The sequence below is a fragment of the Xenopus tropicalis genome, chromosome 7 (assembly GCF_000004195.4).
Source record: "Xenopus tropicalis strain Nigerian chromosome 7, UCB_Xtro_10.0, whole genome shotgun sequence".
NCBI lineage: Eukaryota > Metazoa > Chordata > Amphibia > Anura > Pipidae > Xenopus > Xenopus tropicalis.
In genome coordinates, this window is record NC_030683.2 from 2,730,041 (window position 1) to 2,746,132 (window position 16,092).

General features: G+C 53.8%; 1 protein-coding gene across 2 annotated transcripts in view; it reads right to left on the minus strand.

Moving 5' to 3' along the window:
- rbm20 (RNA binding motif protein 20) overlaps positions 1-16,092 on the minus strand; it is a 131,085-nt gene that overhangs the window by 53,359 nt on the left and 61,634 nt on the right. The window lies entirely within an intron of this gene.

A 16,092-nucleotide genomic window follows, 5' to 3' on the forward strand; every position in this document is an offset into this window, starting at 1 on the left:
GCTCTACTACTTGTGGGCTCTATTACTGGTTGGCTATACTACTTGTGGGCTCTACTACTTGTGGGCTCTATTACTGGTTGGCTATACTACTTGTGGGCTCTACTACTTGTGGGCTCTATTACTGGTTGGCTATACTACTTGTGGGCTCTATTACTGGTTGGCTATACTACTGCTGGGCTCTACTACTGGTGGGCTATACTATTAGTGGGCTATACCACTGGTGGGCTATACTATTAGTGGGCTATACCACTGGTGGGCTATACTATTAGTGGGCTATACCACTGGTGGGCTATACTATTAGTGGGCTATACCACTGCTGGGCTATACCACTGGTGGGCTATACTTCCCTTGGCTTTACTACTGGTGGGCTCTACTTCTCACAGGCTGTATTTTACATTCAAATGCACAGCACAGTATGAGTGGAGGGTCCACTCGTTTGGCTGCCAGACAAGCAGATCTCGGCCCAATTTGGTGACCTGCCTGCCAAATCAGGAGGGTTAAAACTACATTTCGGCTCCTCTAGCAAAGCAGCACAATTGCCCTCTCTGCATGGTCGGACTGGGGGGTGCAGGGCCCACACACCCCTGCAGGGGGCCCGCCTGACCCAGGGAGCTCTGGTGGGGGATTGGATCTGGGCCAGTGCCCACCGGATATTTTCTTTGTGCCCCCCCCCCAGCCCAGTCCGACCCTGCCTCTCTGCACTAGCAATGTGGCCCTTCTTGACCTGCTCCAGTGCCAGTAAGAGCCGGGGGTGCCCTCAGGGGGTAGGCTGACTCAGGGCGCCAGTGAGGGCAGAATCACATACATGGAGCCGACAGTCGGACCTGTGCGACAACACCACATGGTCTTCCACTTGTCCCTGCTATGTGCGTGGCAGCCACATACTTTCCATTAAATACAGCAGTAGTGCCAGTTGGATGTGGGCACCCTGTGCCCGACTCACCACCGCGGGGCAATACTGCGCTGTCCCCTCCAAGATCATGTTTTGCTTCTTCAGACGTTCACTTAACCCTCGCAGCGCACAAGCGCCAGTGTATCAGTGCCAGGAGGAGACTCTTAGTGTTTGTAGGATATTAATAAACTGCTTATAGATAGGGACGTGCCCAACGCCACATTTGGTTTGGGATTCAGCCGCACCCAACCCTCACCCCTTGGCCTAACCCAAGCGCCTGGCCCAACCGGATCCAAACCCTTACAATCACATGACTTCAGCTCACACAATTAAGGAAATTGCTAAAAAAAATCCAAAAAAGTGGATTTGGTGCATCCGCACTTATAGACCGGGTTTGGGCATCAGCCCCCCAGCCCCCCACGTCAGTGCTACACTGTTACAAGCAGGGCATCTGCAAGGTTCTACTTATAAATATACAGATATTTCAGTTTATTTCTTTGTATACATTTGCTACACTTTCTCCAGGTGCTGCCCTCTTGTGGATGAGAGAATATCAGCCAAAGGGTTTGGCAGCACCGTGGGCATGTGAATGATACAAACTGTACCATGGGATGCCAGCGTATCCCCCCAACCTACCTCTTGTGAATGCAGGGAATTCTGTATCCATAGAAACAGGTTCTTGCACTCCATTCGGGGGCACAAAGGCCGGCACCTAAGGGCACCACCTACAGGCCAGGGTGCAAAGTGCGCCTTTTTGCCTTCTTTGGTTTGTAAATGAGGCCCTCAGATTCACTTGTAGCGTATTTATATGGACATAGTTATCAAGGGACGGACACCACCACCATATGCCCCCTAAATATACATCTGTCCCTGCCCCAGTGAGCTTACAATCTAAGGTCCCTATTCCATTGCCATCAGCCCCTGCCCCAGTGAGCTTACACTCTAAGATCCCTATCCCATTCCCATCAGTCCCTGCCCCAGTGAGCTTACAATCTAAGGTCCCTATCCCATTCCCATCAGTCCCTGCCCCAGTGAGCTTACAATCTAAGGTCCCTATCCCATTCCCATCAGCCCCTGCCCCAGTGAGCTTACAATATAAGGTCCCTATCCCATTCCCATCAGCCCCTGCCCCAGTGAGCTTACAATCTAAAGTCCCTATCACATTCCCATCAGTCCCTGCCCCAGTGAGCTTACAATCTAAGGTCCCTATCCCATTCCCATCAGCCCCTGCCCCAGTGAGCTTACAATATAAGGTCCCTATCCCATTCCCATCAGCCCCTGCCCCAGTGAGCTTACAATCTAAGGTCCCTATCACATTCCCATGAGCCCCTGCCCCAGTGAGCTTACAATCTAAGGTCCCTATCCCATTCCCATCAGCCCCTGCCCCAGTGAGCTTACAATCTAAGGTCCCTATCCCATTCCCATCAGTCCCTGCCCCAGTGAGCTTACAATCTAAGGTCCCTATCCCATTCCCATCAGTCCCTGCCCCAGTGAGCTTACAATCTAAGGTCCCTATCCCATTCCCATCAGTCCCTGCCCCTCTGAGCGTGGTGTCTCCCCTCTGACAGCTGCTCTGATTGGCTGTGACACTCGCCATTAATATACTCGGATCTGTCATAACAAACCTACAGAAAGGCTCTGGCCTAATAGGACATTTCAACACATTTTCCTTTAAGTGTCGCCTGTGAGTGATTGTTTCATGTTCCCCCTGTGTGATCTGCCCCTGGGCCGGCCCTAGAGATGCCCCTGGGATGAGCGGGGGGGGGGGGGGGGGCTGGAAGGGTCACCAGTAACTCTCACTGATGGATTTCATCAACAGAAAAGATTAATTGTATTCACAATATATAGAAGGATTTATGTTGGGGAGGTACTTGAATTATATACCCCCCCAACTATTAGCATAATGTTACCCCCACGAACCCCTCACTGGGTTTATAGTTATGTGTAACTGTCACTGTGTCTGTCCCTTTCCCTTCCCTGCACTGCTGGTTCTGACTCCTGATACAACTCCCCAATATCCATTCATTCCTCATTCTCACTGGGTTTATAGTTATGTGTAACTGTCACTGTGTCTGTCCCTTTCCCTTCTCTGCACTGCTGGTTCTGACTCCTGATACAACTCCCCAATATCCATTCATTCCTCATTCTCACTGGGTTTATAGTTATGTGTAACTGTCACTGTGTCTGTCCCTTTCCCTTCCCTGCACTGCTGGTTCTGACTCCTGATACAACTCCCCAATATCCATTCATTCCTCATTCTCACTGGGTTTATAGTTATGTGTAACTGTCACTGTGTCTGTCCCTTTCCCTTCCCTGCACTGCTGGTTCTGACTCCTGATACAACTCCCCAATACCCATTCATTCCTCATTCTCACTGGGTTTATAGTTATGTGTAACTGTCACTGTGTCTGTCCCTTTCCCTTCCCTGCACTGCTGGTTCTGACTCCTGATACAACTCCCCAATATCCATTCATTCCTCATTCTCACTGGGTTTATAGTTATGTGTAACTGTCACTGTGTCTGTCCCTTTCCCTTCCTCTGCACTGCTGGTTCTGACTCCTGATACAACTCCCCAATATCCATTCATTCCTCATTCTCACTGGGTTTATAGTTATGTGTAACTGTCACTGTGTCTGTCCCTTTCCCTTCCCTGCACTGCTGGTTCTGACTCCTGATACAACTCCCCAATATCCATTCATTCCTCATTCTCACTGGGTTTATAGTTATGTGTAACTGTCACTGTGTCTGTCCCTTTCCCTTCCCTGCACTGCTGGTTCTGACTCCTGATACAACTCCCCAATACCCATTCATTCCTCATTCTCACTGGGTTTATAGTTATGTGTAACTGTCACTGTGTCTGTCCCTTTCCCTTCCCTGCACTGCTGGTTCTGACTCCTGATACAACTCCCCAATATCCATTCATTCCTCATTCTCACTGGGTTTATAGTTATGTGTAACTGTCACTGTGTCTGTCCCTTTCCCTTCCCTGCACTGCTGGTTCTGACTCCTGATACAACTCCCCAATATCCATTCATCCCTCATTCTCACTGGGTTTATAGTTATGTGTAACTGTCACTGTGTCTGTCCCTTTCCCTTCTCTGCACTGCTGGTTCTGACTCCTGATACAACTCCCCAATACCCATTCATTCCTCATTCTCACTGGGTTTATAGTTATGTGTAACTGTCACTGTGTCTGTCCCTTTCCCTTCCCTGCACTGCTGGTTCTGACTCCTGATACAACTCCCCAATACCCATTCATTCCTCATTCTCACTGGGTTTATAGTTATGTGTAACTGTCACTGTGTCTGTCCCTTTCCCTTCCCTGCACTGCTGGTTCTGACTCCTGATACAACTCCCCAATATCCATTCATCCCTCATTCTCACTGGGTTTATAGTTATGTGTAACTGTCACTGTGTCTGTCCCTTTCCCTTCCCTGCACTGCTGGTTCTGACTCCTGATACAACTCCCCAATATCCATTCATCCCTCATTCTCACTGGGTTTATAGTTATGTGTAACTGTCACTGTGTCTGTCCCTTTCCCTTCCCTGCACTGCTGGTTCTGACTCCTGATACAACTCCCCAATATCCATTCATCCCTCATTCTCACTGGGTTTATAGTTATGTGTAACTGTCACTGTGTCTGTCCCTTTCCCTTCCCTGCACTGCTGGTTTCTGACTCCTGATACAACTCCCCAATATCCATTCATTCCTCATTCTCACTGGGTTTATAGTTATGTGTAACTGTCACTGTGTCTGTCCCTTTCCCTTCCCTGCACTGCTGGTTCTGACTCCTGATACAACTCCCCAATATCCATTCATTCCTCATTCTCACTGGGTTTATAGTTATGTGTAACTGTCACTGTGTCTGTCCCTTTCCCTTCTCTGCACTGACCCCGGCAGCCAAACCCTATTGCTCTGCGAGGCTCCAGTTTTATTGTTATTGTTACTTTTTATTCCTTATCTTTCTATTCAGTCCCTCCCCTATTCATATACCAGCCTCTCATTCAAACTCTGTGGTTGCCAATGTAATTTGGACCCTAGCAACAAAATAGCTGTTGAAACTCCAGACTGCAGAGCTGCTGAACAAAAAGTGAAATAACTAAAAAACTACAAATAATATAAAATGAAGACCAATTGCAAACTGTCTCAGAATATCACTCTCTACGTCATACTAAAAGTTAACTCAATGTTGAACAGCCCCTTGAATGGTTTCAGTTTACAGAAAGACGGGGTCTATTTTCTCGTGCCCAACACTGCGCCTGTGTGTGTAGATGAGCCCCTTTAACCCTCCGCATTCCCAATCCCACAGCAGGGGAGTTCGGCTATCGATGTGTTAAATCCTGACATTACCAAATACCTCCGACAACACAATATTTGGGGGGGAAAGACAAAACGAGCAGATTTTGGGAGAGTGAAATTCAAGCCGCGGGCGTGAGTGGGAGCTAAGCACCCAGATTTGTACATTCCGCACGTCTCCCACTGGGGCCCGGAGGGAAAGCGCGGGTTTTGCTTACGCCCCAGATCTCTGCCTTCCCTTCCAAGTCACACACAAGTGTAAGCTGCCCCCACATGTGGGACAATACTCGGCGCTGGCGCGGGGGGCACGGCCCCCAATGCTCTGTGTGTCGGTATGGGCACAGCTGGGAGGCAAATCCGCTGCCCTAATCTGCCGGAATTCCAGCCGGCCCGCGGAGAGGAGGATTGTGGGAACTAACAATAATATATATTTGTATATTTACACCCCCCCCCCAGTAATGGGGCAGATTTAGGCCCATTCAGAGTTGGGAGACAGGGGTGCTACTGTAGGCAAATATGCCCCTACATCATGTGACCCCCCTATCCCCCATTGCTACACAGGCACACAGCCAGGGATTCCCCTACATCATGTGACCCCCCTATCCCCCATTGCTACACAGGCACACAGCCAGGGGTTCCCCTACATCATGTGACCCCCTAACCCCATTGCTACACAGGCACACAGCCAGGGGTTCCCCTACATCATGTGACCCCTATCCCCCACTCAGGGGTTCCCTACATCATGTGACCCCTAACCCCCATTGCTACACAGGCACACAGCCAGGGGTGCCCCTACATCATGTGACCCCTATCCCCATTGCTACACAGGCACACAGCCAGGGGTGCCCCTACATCATGTGACCCCCTATCCCCCATTGCTACACAGGCACACAGCCAGGGGTGCCCCTACATCATGTCACCCCCTATCCCCCATTGCTACACAGGCACACAGCCAGGGGTGCCCCTACTCATGTGACCCCTAACCCCCATTGCTACACAGGCACACAGCCAGGGGTGCCCCTACATCATGTGACCCCTATCCCCCATTGCTACACAGGCACACAGCCAGGGGTGCCCCTACATCATGTGACCCCTATCCCCCATTGCTACACAGGCACACAGCCAGGGGTGCCCCTACATCATGTGACCCCTATCCCCATTGCTACACAGGCACACAGCCAGGGGTCCCCTACATCATGTGACCCCCTATCCCCCATTGCTACACAGGCACACAGCCAGGGGTGCCCCTACATCATGTGACCCCTATCCCCCATTGCTACACAGGCACACAGCCAGGGTGCCCCTACATCATGTGACCCCCTATCCCCCATTGCTACACAGGCACACAGCCAGGGGTGCCCCTACATCATGTGACCCCCTATCCCCCATTGCTACACAGGCACACAGCCAGGGGGTTGCCCCTACATCATGTGACCCCTATCCCCCATTGCTACACAGGCACACAGCCAGGGGTGCCCCTACATCATGTGACCCCCTATCCCCCATTGCTACACAGGCACACAGCAGGGGTGCCCCTACATCATGTGACCCCCTATCCCATTGCTACACAGGCACACAGCAGGGTGGTGGACCCCTATCCCCATTGCTACACAGGCACACAGCCAGGGGTGCCTACTCATGTGACAGAGCGCTGTCACCCCTACCCCATTGCTACACGGGCACACAGCCAGGGGTGCCCCTACATCATGTGACCCCCTAACCCCCATTGCTACACAGGCACACAGCCAGGGGTTCCCCTACATCATGTGACAGAGCGCTGTGACCCCCTAACCCCCATTGCTACACAGGCACACAGCCAGGGGTGCCCCTACATCATGTGACCCCCTATCCCCCATTGCTACACAGGCACACAGCCAGGGGTGCCCCTACATCATGTGACCCCCTATCCCCCATTGCTACACAGGCACACAGCCAGGGGTTCCCCTACATCATGTGACAGAGCGCTGTCACCCGCATTTTCCTAACCCCCATTGCGAAACACGGGCACACAGCAGGGTGCCCCTACATCATGAACCTATCCCGCATTGCTACAACAGGCAGCACAGCCAGGGGTTCCCTACATATGTCACCCCTATCCCCCATTGCTACATCAGGCCACAGCCAGGGGTGCCCTCATATCGTGACGGCGGCTGTCCCCCTAACCCATTGCTTACACAGGCACACGCCAGGGCTGCCCTACATCATGTGCCCTCTATCCCCTTTCTACACAGGACATTCAGCCAGGGTTTCCCCTACATCATGTCACCTCCTATCCGCCATTGCTACACAGGCACACAGCCAGGGGTCCCTACATCTCTGTCACCCCACTCCCATTGCTACAACAGGCACACAGCAGGGGTTTCCCCTAGACATGTGACAGAGCGCGTGTGACCCGCCTAAACCCATTGCTACACAGGCACACAAGCCAGGGTGCCCCTACATCATGTACAGAGCGCTGTGACCCCTTCCCTCCATTGCTACACGGCACAACAGCCAGGGTGCCTACCTCATGTGACAGATGCGCTGGTGACCTCCTAACCCGCATTGCACAACAGGCAGCACAGCAGGGGTTCCCACTACATCATGTGACCCCCTATCCCCATTGCCTACACAGGCAACAGCCAGGGGTCCCTACATCATGTGACCGCCCTTCCCATTGTACAACACAGGGCAACACAGCCAGGGCGTGCCTACATCAGTGACCCCAATCCCATTGCTACACAGGCACCAGCCAGGGTGCCCTACATCATTGACCGCCTATCCCCATTGCTACACGGCACACAGCCAGGGGTGCCCCTCATCATGTGACCCCTAGTCCCCATTGCTAACAGGCACACAGAGGGGTGCCCCCTACATCATGTGACCCCCTATTCCCCCATTGCTAACACAGCATCACGCCAGGGGTTTCCCCTACATCATGTGACCCTAACCCCCAATTGCTAAACAGGCACCAGCCAGGGGTTCCCTACATCATGTCAACCCCTAACCCCATTGCTACAAACGGGCACACAGCCAGGGGTTCCCCTAACATCATGTCACCCCTAACCCCATTGCTACCAACGGGCACACAGCCAGGGGTTCCCCTACATCATGTTCACCCCTAACCCCCATTGCTACACAGGCACAGCAGCCGGGGTTCCCCTACATCATGTCACTCCCCTACCCCATTGCTACACGGGCAACAGCAGGGGTTCCCCTACATCATGTCACCCCTAACCCATTGCTACACAGGCTTACAACACGCCAAGGGGTGCCCTACATCATGTGACCCCCTAACCCCCATCTGCTTACACAGGCACACAGCCAGGGGTTCCTCTACATATAGTGACGAGCCGCTGTCACCCCCTAACCCCATTGCTACACGGGCAACACAGCCAGGGGTGCCCCTACAATCATGTGACAGAGCGCTGTGACCCCTAACGCCCCTTGCACAACGGCAACAGCACCAGGGGGTGCCCCTACAATATGTGACCCCATCCCCATCCTGCTACCAGGCACACAGCAGGGCTGCACTACATCATGTCACCCCCTAACCCCCATTGCTACACAGGCAACACAGCCCAGGGTCCCCTATCATGTGACCCCCTATCACCCCATTGCTAAACATGGCACAGCCAGGGTTCCCCCGACATCATGTCACCCTATCCCCCATTCTACATCACAGGCAACTATCAGCAGGGTTGCCCCTACATCAATTGACAAGAGCGCTCTGGACCCCTAACCATTGCTACAACAGGCAACACAGCCAGGGCTGCCCCTACATCATGTCACCTCCTATCCCCCATTGCTACATAAGGCACACAGCCAGGGGTTTCCCCTACATCATGTCCCACCCTATCCCCCAATTGCTACACAGGCACACAGCAGGGGTGCCCCTACATCATGTGACAGGCGCTGCTGACCCCTAACCCCCATTGCTACACAGGCACAAGCCAGGTTCCCCTACAATCATGTGACAGAGCGCTTGACCCTAACCCCCATTGCTACAGCAGGCACAGCCAGGGCTGCCCCTACAATCCATGTGACCCCGCTATCCGCCATTGCTACACAGGCACACAGCAGGGCTGCCCTACATCATGTGACCCCCTAACCCCATTGTACACAGCACACAGCCAGGGGTGCCCCTACATATGTGACCCCCCTATCCCCCTTGCTACAACAGGCACACAGCAGGGGTCCCTACATCATGTGACCCGCCTATCCCCATCTGCTACACAGGCAACCAGCCAGGGGGTTCCCCTACAACATCATGTCACCCTAACCCCCATTGCTACACGGGCACACAGCCAGGGGTTCCCCTACATCAGTTCACCCCCTAAACCCCCATTGCTACACGGGCACAACAAGCAGGGGTTCCTACATCATGTGACAGAGCGCTGTCACCCCCTAACCCCCATTGCTTAGCACGGCACACAAGCCAGGGGTGCCCTAACATCATGTGACAGAGGCTGTGACCACCCTAAACCCCCATCTGCCTACACAGGCACAACCAGCCAGGGTGCCACAACCTACATCATGGACCCCTAATCCCTTGCTACACAGGCACACAGCCAGGGGTTTCCCCTACATCATGTCACCCCTATCCCCCATTGCTACACAGGCACACAGCAGGTGCCCTACTCATGGTGACAGAGCGCTGTCACCCCTAACCCCCATTGCTTACACAGGCCAACAGCAGGGGGCCCTACATCATCGTGAACAGAGCGCTGTGACCCCCTATCCCCCATGCTACACGGGCACACAGCCAGGGGTGCCCCTACATCATGTGACAGAGCGCTGTGACCCCCTAACCCCATTGCTACACCAGGCACACAGCCAGGGTTCCCCTACTCAGTGACCCCCGCTATCCCATTGCTAACACAGGCACACAGCCAGGGTTGCACTACAGTATGTCACCCTAACCCCCATGCCTTACACACAGGCACACAGCCAGGGTTCCCCTACATCATGTGACAGAAGCGCTGTACCCCCTAACCCCATTGCTACACAGCACACAGCCAGGCGGTGCCTACATCATGTGGACAGAGCGCTGTGGACCCCATATCCCCCATTGCTACACGGGCACACAGCCAGGGGTGCCCCCCTACATCATGGACAGAGCGCTGTGACCCCTAACCCCCATTGCTACACAGGCAAACACAGCCAGGGTTCCCCTACATCAATGTGACCACCAACTATCCCCATTGCTACACAGGCAACACAACGCAGGGTGCCCCTACATCTGGACCCCCTAATCCCCCATTTGCACAAGGCACACAGCCAGGGTGCCCCTACATCATGTGACCCCCTATTCCCCCATTTGCTACACAGGCACACAGCCAGGGGTGCCCCTACATCATGTGACCCTATCCCCCATTGCTACACAAACACACGGGCACACAGCCAGGGGTTGCCCCTACAATCATGTGACCCGCCTATCCCCATTGCTCAACAGGCAACACAGCCAAGGGTGCCCTACAATCATGCTGACCCCTATCCCCATTGCTACACAGAGCACACAGCCAGGGGTTCCCCTACATCATGTGACCACCTAACCCCATTGCTACACAGGCAACAGCGGGGTTCCCCTACATCATGTCACCCCCTACCCCCATTGCTACACGGGCACACAGCCAGGGGTTCCCCTACATCATGTACCCCCTAAAACCATTGCTACAGGCACCAGCCAGGGGTGCCCCTACATCATGTGGACCCCCTAACCCCATTGCTACAACGGGCCCACAGCCAGGGGTTCCCTCATCATGTCACCCCCTAACCCCCATGCTACCGGCGCACACAGCCAGGGGTTCCCTACATCATGTCACCTAAACACCCCATTGCTACACAGGCACACAGCCAGGGGTTCCCTTACATCATGTCCCCCCTAACCCCCATTGCTACAACAGGCACAGCAGCCAGGGTTCCCTACATCATGGTGACAGAGCGCTGTCACCCCCTAAACCCCCAATGCTACACGGGCACAGCCAGGGGTGCCCTACATCCATGTGACAGAGGCTGTGACCCCCTAACCCCATTGCAACACAGCACAACAGCCAGGGGGCCCCTACATCATGTGACCCCCTATCCCCCATTGCTACACAGGGCACACAGCCAGGGGCTGCCCCATACTCATGTCACCCCTAACCCCTTGCTACACAGGCACACAGCCAGGGTTCCCTACAATCAGTGGACCCCCTACCCATTGCTACACAGGCACACAGCCAGGGGTTCCCCTAACATCATGTCACCCTCCTACCCCCATTGCTAAAACACAGGCACACAGCCAGGTTCCCCTACATCATCGTCACCCCCTATCCCCCATTGCTACACAGCACACAGCAGGGGTTCCCCTACAATATGTTGACAGAGCGCTGTACCCCCTAACCCCATTGCACACAGGCAACAGCCAGGGGTCCCCTCCAATCATGTACAGAGCGCTGTCACCCCCTAACCCCATTGCTACAAACAGCACACAGCCCAGGCTGCCCCTTAACATCATGTGACCCCTATCCCCCATTGCTACACAAGGCACACAGCCAGCTGCCCTACATCAATGTCACCCCCTACCCCCATTGCTACACAGGCAAATGTCAGCCAGGGTCCCCTACATCATGTGAACCCCCTCTCCCCCATTGCTACAACGGCACATCAGCAGGGGTTTCCCCTACATCATGTCACCCCTAAACGCCCCATTGCTCACACGGGCACACAGCCAGGGGTTTCCCACTACATTCATGTCACCCTAACCTCCCATTGCTACACGGGCCATATTCCAGGCCAGGGGTTCCCCTAACATCATGTGACAGAGCGCTGTCACCCGCCTATCCCCCAATTGCTACATCAGGCACACAGCCAGGGGTTCCCCTACTCATGTGAAACAGAGCGCTGTCCACCCCCTATCCCATTGCTACCGGGCAGCACAGCCAGGGTTCCCCTACCATCATGTCACCAACCCCAATTGCTACACGGGCAACAGCCAGGGGTTCCCCTACATCATGTGACGAGAAAGTGTCACCCCCTATCCCCCATTGTCACACAGCACACAGCCAGGGTGCCCCTACATCATGTGACAGAGCGCTGTCACCCCCTAACCCCCATTGCTACACAGGCACACAGCCAGGGGTTCCCCTACATCATGTGACAGAGCGCTGTGACCCCCTATCCCCCATTGCTACACAGGCACACAGCCAGGGGTGCCCCTACATCATGTGACCCCCCTATCCCCCATTGCTACAACAGGCACCAGTCAGGGTTCCCTACATCAGTGACCCCCTAACCCCCATTGCTACACAGGCACACAGCCAGGGGTTCCCCTACATCATGTGACCCCCTAACCCCCATTGCTACACGGGCACACAGCCAGGGGTTCCCCTACATCATTGACCCCTAACCCCCATGCTACACGGGCACACAGCACAGGGTTCCCCCTACATCCTGTGACCCCGCTATCCCCATTGCTAACACAGGCACACAGCCAGGGGTGCCCCTACATCATGTGACAGAGCACTGTACCCCCTAACCCCCATTGCTTACCAGGCACACAGCCAGGGTGCCCCTACATCATGTGACCCCCTATCCCCATTGCTACACAGCACACAGCCAGGGTGCCCCTCATCAATGTGACAGAGCGCTGTGACCCCCTATCCCCCATTGATACACAGCATCACAGCCAGGGGTGCCCCTACATCATGTGACCCCCTATCCCCCATTGCTACACAGGCACACAGCCAGGGGTGCCCCTACATCATGTGACCCCCTATCCCCCATTGCTACACGGCACACAGTGTCCAACGGGGGCTCTGGGACATGGGACAAGAGGATGAATGATGGGAACATTCGGGAAGGGACAGTGAAAAGCCTTAGAAAAGCGCAATGAGCCTGTGAATTCCCCTTGTGTGTGACCTTTCCCACCCCCTGAATGACAAGGTGCTGCTCGGCCCGACGATCCCCCTATTAATAGCAGCGAGAAACCAAAGCAGGTTCTGTTCAGTCTCTCGGATCGCCTGTCAGAAATCCCCACAACTATGGGAGCAGCCTTGTGTGGCGCCCACTGCCCTGTGTGCAACAACTGCTATGGGGGCACTGTGAGCGCTCGCCCCCAGGCTCCTGGTAAGGAACCCACCTGCGCATGAACTGCAACTCCCACCTTCCTCTAGTGATGAGAGTTATAGTTCTCTAGTGTTGAGAGTTATAGTTCTCTAGTGTGGGCTCCAGATATCAATCTCAGTAAGTACAGGGCTCCCCCCATACAAGTGGCCTCAGCAGCAACGCACTGGCACCTAGTGCTGCCTATATAGGGGGTACAGAATGGGAACAATGGCGCCAGTAGGTGGGCACTGGGTCTATAGCAAATACAGCAATTAGGGGTGTTTAATTCACACAACCCCCCCCCTAGATCATGGCACATTGCTGGTTAAAGAACGTCAACCCCAATAATAATATTTTGCTTAATAAAAGAAAACATAATTCTAAGCAACTTTCCAATATGAATTTATTAAACATTTTTAGTGTGTGGCCTGATCTAGCGGGAGGTTTATGTAAACACAAACATTATACATTGCTGAATAATAAGAGGTGATTTTATTGATGATCAATTCAAATTTTATCAGATTAATATTTTGGGTTAAATTGTCCCTTAAGAGTGAAGACACACGGAGCTACTGAGTAGCAGCTACTAAACCCCAGGAAACCCCCTGCCATAGACAGTACTGAGAATTGCCTCTGCTAAACACACGTAGGGGCAATTATCAGTAAATGCTCAGCAGAGTCTGTTCCTGTAGCCGCTGCCTCACAGTATGGGGGTAGGGGCCCCTTATTTAGTAAATTCCAGATAATAAAGGACTATGGGGATAAGTGACCCGGTCACGTGACTAAGTGCCGCTAGGGGCAGGGGTATTTGGCTGCTGTATAATTGGTGATTTTATTGATGATCAATTCAAATTGTATCAGACTGGTAGGGGCTATGTACATACAAACCCACCGCAGGTGATTGGGCAGCCCCCTGGGCAGTTAGGGAGTGGGGGGGCCCTGCAGGTGGGGCGCTACCCCGGTTCTGCCCACTCAGTTTGGGCTGCGCCACCTCTCGCAGGGGGCTGTCTGCGGACACAGCACTTTCACATCTGTCATTGGACGCAAGCTGTGCCTGTCAATCATCCCCCATCACAGGGGCCCCCCAGTGTTACCCGGACGCAGGGCCTACTGTGCGCACGCCACAAAGCAATAAACCAGACATTTATTGGGGTTTATTTAAAGATCTCTGTGCTGCCCATAGCAACGGCCGGCAGCTGCCACTGGGGCCCACTCCCCCCCAGGCACCGCAGTGTTAATAATGTCAACTCGCCCATTCCACTCACTGCATAGGGCAATGAATGGGTCCTTCCCTCAATAACAGCCAATTGTGGGGGTGGCACTCTCTGAGCAGGGGCTGGTCTGGTACTGGGACGCCAGGGGCCCCACCTTATATCCTCAGGCCCAGTCAGTGTCAGCCAGGGGCCCCACCTTATATCCTCAGGCCCAGTCAGTGTCAGCCAGGGGCCCCACCTTATATCCTCAGGCCCAGTCAGTGTCAGCCAGGGGCCCCACCTTATATCCTCAGGCCCAGTCAGAGTCAGCCAGGGGTCCTCAGGCCCAGTCAGAGTCAGCCAGGGGCCCCACCTTATATCCTCAGGCCCAGTCAGTGTCGGACAGGGGCCCCACCTTATATCCTCAGGCCAGTCAGTGTCGGAGGGGCCCCACTTATATCCTCAGGCCCAGTCAGTGTCGGACAAGGGGTGCCCCACCTTATATCCTCAGGCCCAGTCAGTGTCGGACAAGGGTGCCAGGGGTCCCACCTTATATCCTCAGGCCCAGTCAGTGTCAGACAGGGGCCCCACCTTATATCCCAGGCCCAGTCAGAGTCAGCCAGGGTCAGGCCCAGTCAGAGTCAGCCAGGGGCCCCACCCCTCCAGTCAGAGTCAGCCAGGGGCCCCACTTATATCCTCAGGCCCAGTCAGAGTCAGCCAGGGGCCCCACCTTATATCCTCAGGCCCAGTCAGTCAGTGTCAGCCAGGGGCCCACCTTATATCCTCAGGCCCAGTCAGTGTCGGACAAGGGTGCCAGGGGTCCCACCTTATATCCTCAGGCCCAGTCAGTGTCAGACAGGGGTGCCAGGGGCCCCACCTTATATCCTCAGGCCCAGTCAGTGTCAGGGTCAGACAGGGGTGCCAGGGGCCCCACTTTATATCCTCAGGCCCAGTCAGTGTCAGACAGGGGTGCCAGGGGCCCCACTTTATATCCTCAGGCCCAGTCAGTGTCAGACAGGGGCCCCACCTTATATCCTCAGGCCCAGTCAGTGTCAGACAGGGGTGCCAGGGGCCCCACCATATATCCTCAGGCCCAGTCAGTGTCAGACAGGGGTGCCAGGGGCCCCACCTTATATCCTCAGGCCCAGTGTCCAAACAATTTTATTATTATTATGGTATTGTAGTATATTATAAAGTACAATCTGGATACACAGCACAGAATAAATTTACATTACACAGTAGGGATGCACCAAATCCACTTTTGTATTTACATTACAGATGGAACTGACTGTATTGGGCCTTTCCATTTAAAGAAACGGGGGTGTCGCTCTTTCTGAACTGCAGATTAAGGCATTTTATATAGAATTCAAAGTTGGCCCAGGTTCTGGTCCGATTGCCATCTTGGAGTCAGAAGGGACTTTTTTTTTTTGCCTTCAAACTGGCAGTTGGACATGAAAGGGTGAAGTGGATGGACACGTTACTTTATAATGGTGTCAGGTCCGAAATGAAAATCCAGCTGGTTGGGCCCTAATGCAATTACATGGGGTGGATTTAGGGGCAGAATTACTTCATTACGATACTATCATTAAACGCCATCATTTCCCATTTTTTTATTTTCAAATTCATCAGAATGGTTTTCCCAT